This window comes from Nanorana parkeri, unplaced genomic scaffold, assembly GCF_000935625.1.
Source record: "Nanorana parkeri isolate BGI_ZX_2015 unplaced genomic scaffold, ASM93562v1 scaffold64, whole genome shotgun sequence".
Classification (NCBI taxonomy): Eukaryota; Metazoa; Chordata; class Amphibia; order Anura; family Dicroglossidae; genus Nanorana; species Nanorana parkeri.
Window position 1 is genome coordinate 1757112 of NW_017306332.1, and position 9733 is coordinate 1766844.

The following is a 9733-nucleotide window of genomic DNA, read 5'->3' on the forward strand; positions in this document are numbered from 1 at the left end:
ATTTTCTAAAATATTTTATGAATAAAAAAAATAATAAAAATTGTGGAATAAACTTTAAGTAAATTAGTGTCTATTTGAGTGTCCCATGACATACAAATACTGACTTTGGAAAGCAAATCTGAAAGAAGGCCTGACTATCAACTATAGGTAACTAAGCTCACCTATCATATTTATAGAGGATCAACCACAACCATACTTATTCATGTATGTGAACAATTATTATAATTACACAGGCTTACTTATGAAAAATTAACTTTTATTTAGCTTTACTTAGTTTGCCTGAGGATGACTCTTGGAGCAAAGAGTCAGAATAAGAGGGTCACTGAGGTCTGATAATTAATTTAGCTATCAAGTGTTCAAACTCATGATAATAACACACATTGGGGTTATTAGGGGCAAAACGTCCCCTGCAGAGTGTAAATTCTTTTGCAAAGTGAATTGCCTTTAGTAAATCAAACCCACTGACTTCCAGCTCCTGAGTAACTATAACAGGATCAAACACATTCCTGTTGTTTTAATTTCTCATAACTACAGGGCTTTCTTATGTGATAGTGATATGCACAGTTAGAAGATTTTGGGGGTTATTCACAAAAGAACCAAAGGATCTAGCCATAGCTTCGGCTGATTCTTCGGCTCTCTTCGGCCGCTGGAACCCTTCGGTTCAGTCAACCGAAGGACTTCTGTATGGGGTATTTACTATAGCCCGTACAGCACCTGTAGGCGGCTGAGCGGCTCAGCCGAACCAAAGGCATATGCTTCGTCTCGACTGAGCCGAAGTGACAGCCAATGCAGGGCGAATGGCCTGCCAAAGGCCAGCCGTTCGCCCCGCAAATGGCAGCTGGGTGGAGCCAGCTGTGATGTCATGACCTTCTCCGCCCAGCTGTAATGACAGATCAGCGTCTCCAGGTCATTTGGGGACGCTGATCTGTCATTAAACAATAACAACTGGTCGGAGCCGGCCATGACGTCACATACAGAGCATGTTCGGCTGACTGAAGTGCAGCCAAAGGCAGCCGATGTATGGCTGAAACCAGTCGTACTGCACCAGAGTGAATAGCCAAACGTTGTTCGGCTCACTTCACTTCGCCTGGGTTATTCACTCGGCTGCCTTTGGCAGCTTTGTGAATAAACCCCTTTGTGTTATCAACAATGAGTTCAGGTATTTGGCAGCAATTTACAGACTTCAGTACCTCTAAATTAAGTTCAAGCAAAAATGGCAAGCTAAATAAGGGGAGTAAATTTTCTAGGTAAGGCTGCACATTTTTGATTATTAAACTGGACTTAAAACCCTAGAGTTGGGCTTTGAAGACCAACAATTAGGTGTAAGAGTTAGTGGGCCAGCCCTCATCTATGCTTCTGAAAGTCATCATTCGCCTGTCAAGATACCCTGAGCTTTGGGTCTTTCAGAGATCTTGAGGACATTGAAAGGCCAATGTTGCAACTTTACACACTTTGTTAAGTTTACTTAAAATGACGCTAAACGCAGGTGTTAAATCTTAAAAATGCATTCACGTACCTTAAAGGAGAACTATGGGGTAAACTATTAACAAAAATGTGGCTTATTTGTGCATCCATCGACTTTAGATCCTCAAATCATCTCTGAATTCATTCTGACACTGTCCTTCCTTCTGGAGGATGGCTACTTTTGTTCCCCATGGTCCCTGTGTGTGTTGACTATAATTTTCATACAAACTAGTATACTAAACATGAGATTGTAGTCCATCACAGGAGTGAGCTAGGAGCGGTGGCTACTTAACAACACACACAGGGACCATGGAAAATAAATGTAGCCACCCTCCAGAAGGAAGGACAGTGTCAGTATGAATTCAGAGATGATTTGAGGATCTACAGCTAAGCGATACACAAATAAGCCACATTTTTTTAATAGTGAGGGTACCTGAATGCATTTTTAAAATTAAACTCCTACGTTTAGTGCCACTTTAACCTTAAGAGTGTTACTAATGTATTGGGAGTGCATTTTGCTTTGTCATCTGTAGTATAATTAATCTACTTAGTAAAATACCATTATTTTACAGCTTTTCATGCTTTTGCTTTATAAAACACTCTTCAGCAGCAAAAACAAAAAAAAATGACATCAAACCACAGTTGGAAAAACTTTTGAAAGATTTACTGCTTTTCCTTTCTTGCTTTTATTAAAAAAAAACTTGTTCGTGAGCCAAGTTTAATTTAAATAGTTTTGAAAAGTCATGGGTTTCAGATGAATAGCAGAGGGAATATAAACTATACTGAGCACAGTAGCAAATCATTCTGCATCACTTGAAGAAATAAGCTATAATTTTATGGATTTCCCGTGCAGAATTTCATAGTATAAAAGCATATAAAATCGCTACTCTAAAACCCATTTGACAAGTACCCTGAGAAAATCCAAAGGAAAGATGATTTTTTTTATACACATCCCTTGTTCACACCTGATTAATTAGCAGAAAATGACTGTGCAAGATTCCCTCTCATCTACACAAGAAAAATGAAGTGTATACTTTGTGAAATATGACCTCATATCATCCATGTCCAAGTCTGAATTCATTAAATCACTCCAGATTCTCAGCACAAAACTCTGTTAAACAATGAGATAAAACACAAGCGAGTGATATTCTCATGGTGAAAGGAACAATGGTCAGAGAACTAGAAATAAGGCCACATCAGCTTTCTTACTATATACTTGGAAAAATGCCAGCAAGATTAAATTTAAAAAAAAAAGTAATTTGCAGTGAAATGATTGTAGTTTTTTTTTCTGCTTTTTATTTCCTTTGGCCACTTTCCCACAGTCCTGTTCCGATGTATGTTAGGCAAAGCAAGGACATTCTTGAAGTTAATGTACACGCTGGAGTATTGCTATCTGCTCCTAAGTATAGTAATTCACAGACATGTAATATGATTGGGTATCCATATTGTTTTACAAGCTAGTTATAAAATAGTAGTCATGCAGAAGTCTAATATATGTATGCCATATATATATATATATATATACAGTATATGAGAAATATAGGACTTTTTTCAGTTAACACTGAACTGCAGTTGATATACAATGAATTAATAATACAATTAATACAATTATCTATTGATTACAATCATCACACTAAATGCCCTTGTAGTGCTCACAGTGAGCAAGCAATGAGCAGAGAGTTCACCTCATCTGTATGCTGCTGCTCTCTCCATGTCCAATTAGCAGACTGCGGAGGTGTACTTCACTAAAGTGAAAGTCAAGGGTCTGGTTATGTTGTCTGGATGGGGAGCCTGGATCATAGGTGTAGCTGAACAGAATTTTATCAGGTAAAATAATTCCCATATACATTACTGTGCAAAAGTTTTAGGCAGTTGTGAAAAAATGCAGTAAAGTAAGACCATTTTAAGAAATAAAAGTATTCATAAATTAATTTGATCAATTAACAAAATTGAAAGTAAATTTATAGAAGTAAAATCCAAATCAAATCAATATTTGGTGTTACCCCCCTTTGCCTTCAAAACAGCATCAATTCTTCTTGGTACGCTTGCACACAGTTATTGAAGGAACTCTGCAGGTAGGTTGTTCCAAACATCTTGGAGAACTAACCAAAGATCTTCTGTGGATCTAGGTTGCCTCAAATCCTTCTGTCTCTTTATGTAATCCCAGACAGACTCTATGATGTTGAAATCATTTTTATTATTATTATTGGTATTTATATAGCACCGACAATTTTATGCAGTGCTTTACACAGAACAGGGCTCTGTGGGGGCCAAACCATCGCTTCCAGGACTCCTTGTTCTTCTGTACACTGAAGAAGGTTCTTAATGACATTGGCTGTATGTTTGGGGTCATTGTCCTGCTGCAGAATAAATGTGTGACCAATCACACACCTCCCTGATGGTATGGCATGATGGATAATTATCTGCTTGTATTTCTCAGCATTGAGGACACCATTGATCCTGACCAAATCCCCCAACTCCATTGGCAGAAATGCAACACCAGACTTGCAAGGAACCTCCACCATGCTTCACTGTTGGTGAAGTCACTTAATTATTGTAATGCTTTCCAGCACTTTGGTGAACAAACTGCCTCCTGCTACAGCCAAATATTTAACATTTTCACTCATCAGTCCAGAGACCTGCTGCCATTTTTTTGCACCCCAGTTCCTAAGTTTTCGTGCATAGTTGAGTCGCTTAGCCTTGCGATCAGAGGTATGGCTTTTTGGGTGCAAGGCTACGGAAAAATGGCAGCAGGTGCTCTGAATTGATGAGTCAAAATTTTAAATATTTGGCTGTAGCAGGAAGCAGTTTGTTCGCTGAAGGGCTGGAGAATCCTGGGGACCTCACCGCCGCTGTCTTTGACAGCACCAGTCCGGCCCCACATCTCCTCCTCCTCCTTCCTGGTGCCACAGGGACCGTCACAGCACTGGACAGCACCACAGCTGCCCGTACAGCCCTGGAGTCCGGCACCCACCCACAGAGCACTGGAGAGCCTGCCACCCACCTGTACAACCAGAGAGAAACCCACATGCAGCCCTGGTGAGATCTGCATGCAGCCCTGGTGAGACCCAAACACAGCCCTGGTGAGACCCAAATGCAGTCATGGTGAGATCTGCATGCAGCCCTGGTGATACCTAAACGTAGCCCTGGTGAGATCTGCATGCAGCCCTGGTGATACCTAAACATAGCCCTGGTGAGATCTGCATGCAGCTCTGGTGAGATCTGTACGCAGCCCTGGGGAGACCCAAACACAGCCCTGGTGAGGCCGCACACAGCCATGTAAAAAATGCTGTATAATCATGGATTGATAAGATCTGTAGTCCTCTATTGCTGGTTGTCATTCTCCATTGCTGAATGATCATAGATTGCTGAGATTTGTAGTCCTCTACAAATCGTCCTACTTGACCATGAAATGTACATAATTGAATAGGAGGAACTGTAGAAAACTACTAAAAATATGTGCAGACACCTCTGGGTGCCTGCAAAAATAAATATTCTTTTGGTACTTTACAAAGTTATACTTTAAAACAAAAGACACATATTTAATTATTCTTTGTTTTGGTCTTATGAGATTGGCTAATTTGCATAATATAATCCCTCTTGGCTGCAGAAGCTGATAAAATAAAATAATAGTTCTAGTTAGAAACCTAAATACTGTGGCTCAGCCATTAGAAATTCTAGGAAAGTTTTAGTTAGGCTTCGATTCTTTAAAGGAGAACTATGGGGTTAGGGCTTTTCCCCATAGTTCTCCAAAGGGTAACGGGAGGACACAAACTAGCGTCCTCCCGTCACCCAAAGCTCAGTATACCGCAAGCTACAGCTCGCGGTATACTGAGACGCCACAGCCGGAACGGATCCCGACAATTATGTCTGGATCCACCCAGCTGCGGGATTGACAGCTGGCTCTGCCTATCCAGAGGCAGAGCCAGCTGTACCCGCCCCCTCCCCCTGTCCGTTCCGCCAGTCAGCGCTGGAGGATCAGACAGGGGAGGGGGGGGAATCCCTGCAGGGCACCGTGAGTGACAGTCACGGCTCTCTGTAGGGATAGATCGAGAAGTGAGCGAGCGCCGGTATGTGTTCGCTCACTTCCCGATCTACTGAGCCGACCTGTGATAGTTTCATTGTCACAGGTCGGCTCAAATTATGAGGCTGAGTTAAAATCACTCGCCTCATAATTCTCCTTTAATAGATTGGATATTATTATTACTGTAAACCCACGGGGATCGGTAGATGACGGATAACTGCAGATTTGGTTGCTTGAGAGTTATTAGTGACTCTCAAGCAAATCTCCCTCCACGGCGCCCTCCCTAACCCCCCCCCCGGCCCCATTCACCTGCCGGCTGTGGAATCTCCAGGAGCAATAGCCAGAATGTAGACCGCCAGATGAGCAATAGCCAGCCTGCTATTGGCTATTGCAATTTGCACCCACCCACTGAGCAGAGAAGCAGACCTGTGAGAGAAAGTTCTCTGTCAGGTCCACTCTTCTGATTAGTGGGCGGGTACAATAGCCAACCTGCTATTGCAATTTGAAATAGCCAATAGCACACTGGCTATTGCATTCTGCTGCCAACCATGGAATCTAGTCACTGGCCAGCAGCAAGATGTTAACCAAGAATTTAATTAGCAACTGAATAAATGTAGTTGCTAATTACATTTTAGTGTGCACCAAGCAACCAGCAATTTTTTAGTGTGTATCAAGCCACCGACAAAAAAAAAAAATCAAGGAAATGTTTTTGCCGGTTGCTTGAGAGTGCTGGTGTCTTGCATGCCAGAAAATGGAGAGTTTACTGCATTATACAGGATTTATATAGCCCCCACAGTTTCTGCAGCGCTTTACAATATAAAGAAAGACATTACCGTTACGATTCAATTCAAGACAAAATGGTTAGAAGGGTCCTTCCTGTGAGAGCTTACAATCTAAAAGGTAGGGGCATATGTATGTACCTTTTGGAGAAAAAATAGTGTTTGACTTTGAAATTTTTTTCCCCTGCTCACACAACAAGGTTTATCCCCTCTATTTTAGTAGCAATGGCTGTTCTTCTAGACCTAAATTTAGTCATTCCACTCCCATGGGGAAAAGGAACTAATCACACTATCAGAAATCCTCCTCCATCTGTGACCAGTGTGGAAGATATTTATTGCGGGCCAAGGCTCCCCATCAATGGATGATTAACGCATACACTAAGGTTATCACTAGTTTTGTTCAAACTGACTTTTCTAAAGAAAAAACTTTAAAGAGTAAATACTTAGTTATTAAGCAAAAATAACTGAGCTATATCTTGCAAAAATAATACTGTTATGTTGTGAGTTTTTGAACATTAAACTAACCCTGTTGCTGCCAAGGAAAATAGATGAACTCAATCTTATCTCTTTCTCACAATGGGATAATAAATCCCTATAGAACTAATAAAGATATTGATTCAATATAATATCAGATATCAAAGGCTGGTGGAGCTTTCCCATGTAGAAACAGGGACGTTATCAACTTTCTTTATCTTAATAAAATCCTGTATTTACAAACAATGTATTCTATATAAAAAATAATACAAATATTTTCTCAATAGAAAAGTGCTTGCATTTCCAGTGACAGTAGTGGAATTCCCACGTTTCATGAGAATGGAATTCAGCTCACATTGCAAGGAATCCGATGTGAAGGGATATTTGGCACAGTATTAATTACTTTAGTAAGCAGTAATTGCAAGAATAATGGCCTTGCTGTACCATTTTGGATGTGGATCTCGACATAATTGTCTATGCAAACTGAGAAACACAAAAACGAGGGAGTTTTATTTAGATTTCACTTAACAAAGCTCATTAAACGCTTGCAACAAAATTAATAAGGTGCCCACTTGCCTAAAGGCAGGTCATGTAAATTTAGGACCATTACCCATAATCCTTGCTTTGTGATGATCTCCAGAGAAGAATGTGTTCCCAGCAATCTTGTTAATGACTGAATCATGTGGTTATTGTTTCCAGTGAAGAAAAGATGTGAGCCATTTGTTTATACAAGTAAAGAAATGCATTACGCATAGATTTAGATAAGAAACTTTGGGCATTGCTGGTAAAAGACCTAAGTAAATGTATGCTAGTAGGGAAGAAGACCACATATACCAATAAACTTTATTTTCTACTGCTTTCTATTACAGTTATTATACTTTTAAATAGATAGAAACATAATAGAGTAAAAACGTTTTTTTTAATGGAACGATAGACGAGAGAGAGAGAGATAGATAAATAGATAGATAGATATAGATAGATAGATAGATAGATAGATAGATAGATAGATAGATAGAAAAAATGCCATTGCTAGAAGCCAGTCAAATTACAACAATATAAAATAGTAAAATCAGTGTTCATGATGCATTGACTATAGTAACTGTGTTAAACCCAACTTCAGGCACGGCTATTTTTAATACTCACATTAAAATGGTAATGTTTTTATTACTTTATGAGCTTTTTGTAAGCTCCCCGAGAGCAGCTGATAAGTACATTGGAAGCCGCGTTTCCAGGTCCCGCTGCTTCGGAACAGGGTCTATGCATCGGAATGGGGGTCTATGATAGGCACCAGTCCCAATGTTGTGTTTCCACCTCCTCCCTCTGCTGTGCCATTCACAAAGCACAACAGTGATGATGTTGCAGCTGTTTTTTTGTGAATCATTTATTCAAACATTTACTTTTTTGCTCGGTAAGCAGCGGCACGACGCCCAGGTATGAATGGGCAACGTTGAATTAATGGGAATTTTCATGTTGAAAATTATTGCACTTCAGGAAACACATAGCGAATCACATATGTATGAATGTGACAATATTGCTAACAATTGTGTAGTATGAGGGTCTACCTTTTATAACATATAGATTATTTAGATTATATAGAGGGAGATAGGTTCTCCCTCTACATATATGTTGATACATTTTGTTGATCGACTCTGCACTAAAATCTTTGAGTGTCAGCTTTTATGATCAGTGCATCTATCCTTATTAGCAGCGGTCTTACTTGGGATTTGCTCTTGGCCCAGGTAGTATGCCTCCACTTGTCTGTGGAAAGTTACAAGGACAGCATACCGAGATACAGCGCTCAGACAGGGGGTTGTTGTAGAAATTTGTACTAAGTTTACTTGTCCAGTTGAGCAGCTTCAGAAGCATACGGACCGGGGTGTCCGACCGATGGGTAAATCTAACAGAGAAGGGAGGGGAGAAGCGCTGCAAACCAAGTGAGGAATAGGGCGATTTTTTGGAAAAGGGGAGGCTGGAAAATAGGAGTCACTTGCAATTCCCGACCTTCAGTGGTTGATCCAATTTCTCCAAGTTGTCCCAGAAAACATAAATGTGTGATACGGAGATGAGTGAAATTGTGTGAAACAGATCAAAACAAATGTAGAAACTTACCCTTAGGTAAGGAGTGTTGCGGGATCATCGACGAGGTAGTGGAGGTGGCTGGTGCTGGTGTTCCAAGGATTCTTAAATGCGACCCGTTGTTAGGAGTGATGTCTGTCGTCCGTTGTCCTGTTGATTGAAGTTAGCGAGGAGGCAGAGGCAATGTATTCTTCACTTGTCTTTAGGTGAGGAGTGTTGCAAAATCATCGGCGAGGAGTGGAGGTTTCCAGGTGTCCAAGGATTCTTGACTGCGACCCGTTGTTTTGGAGGGATGTCTGTTGTCCTGTTGATTGGTGATAACGAGGAGGCAGAGGTGGTGTGTTCTTCACTTGCTGATCAAAGAAGGGGGGGGGGAGTGAAGAATACATTGCCTCTGCCTCCTCGCTAACTTCAATCAACAGGACAATGGACGACAGACATCACTCCTAACAACGGGTCGCATTTAAGAATCCTTGGAACACCAGCACCAGCCACCTCCACTACCTCGTCGATGATCCCGCAACACTCCTTACCTAAGGGTAAGTTTCTACATTTGTTTTGATCTGTTTCACACAATTTCACTCATCTCCGTATCACACATTTATGTTTTCTGGGACAACTTGGAGAAATTGGATCAACCACTGAAGGTCGGGAATTGCAACTGACTCCTATTTTCCAGCCTCCCCTTTTCCAAAAAATTGCCCTATTCCTCACTTGGTGAGGCGTGTTACTGGTCCCAGCACCGCCACGGCCCGCCCCTTCCCCTGTCAGCATTTTCCCGGTCACGGTGTCACATCACCTAGGAAGACTTAGGATCAAACCCCCCAAGGACATACCCGAAAAATACACCCCCCCCTTCTTTGATCAGCAAGCCTACACACTTTTCTCAGATAGGGTCCACCATGGGCCACTATCT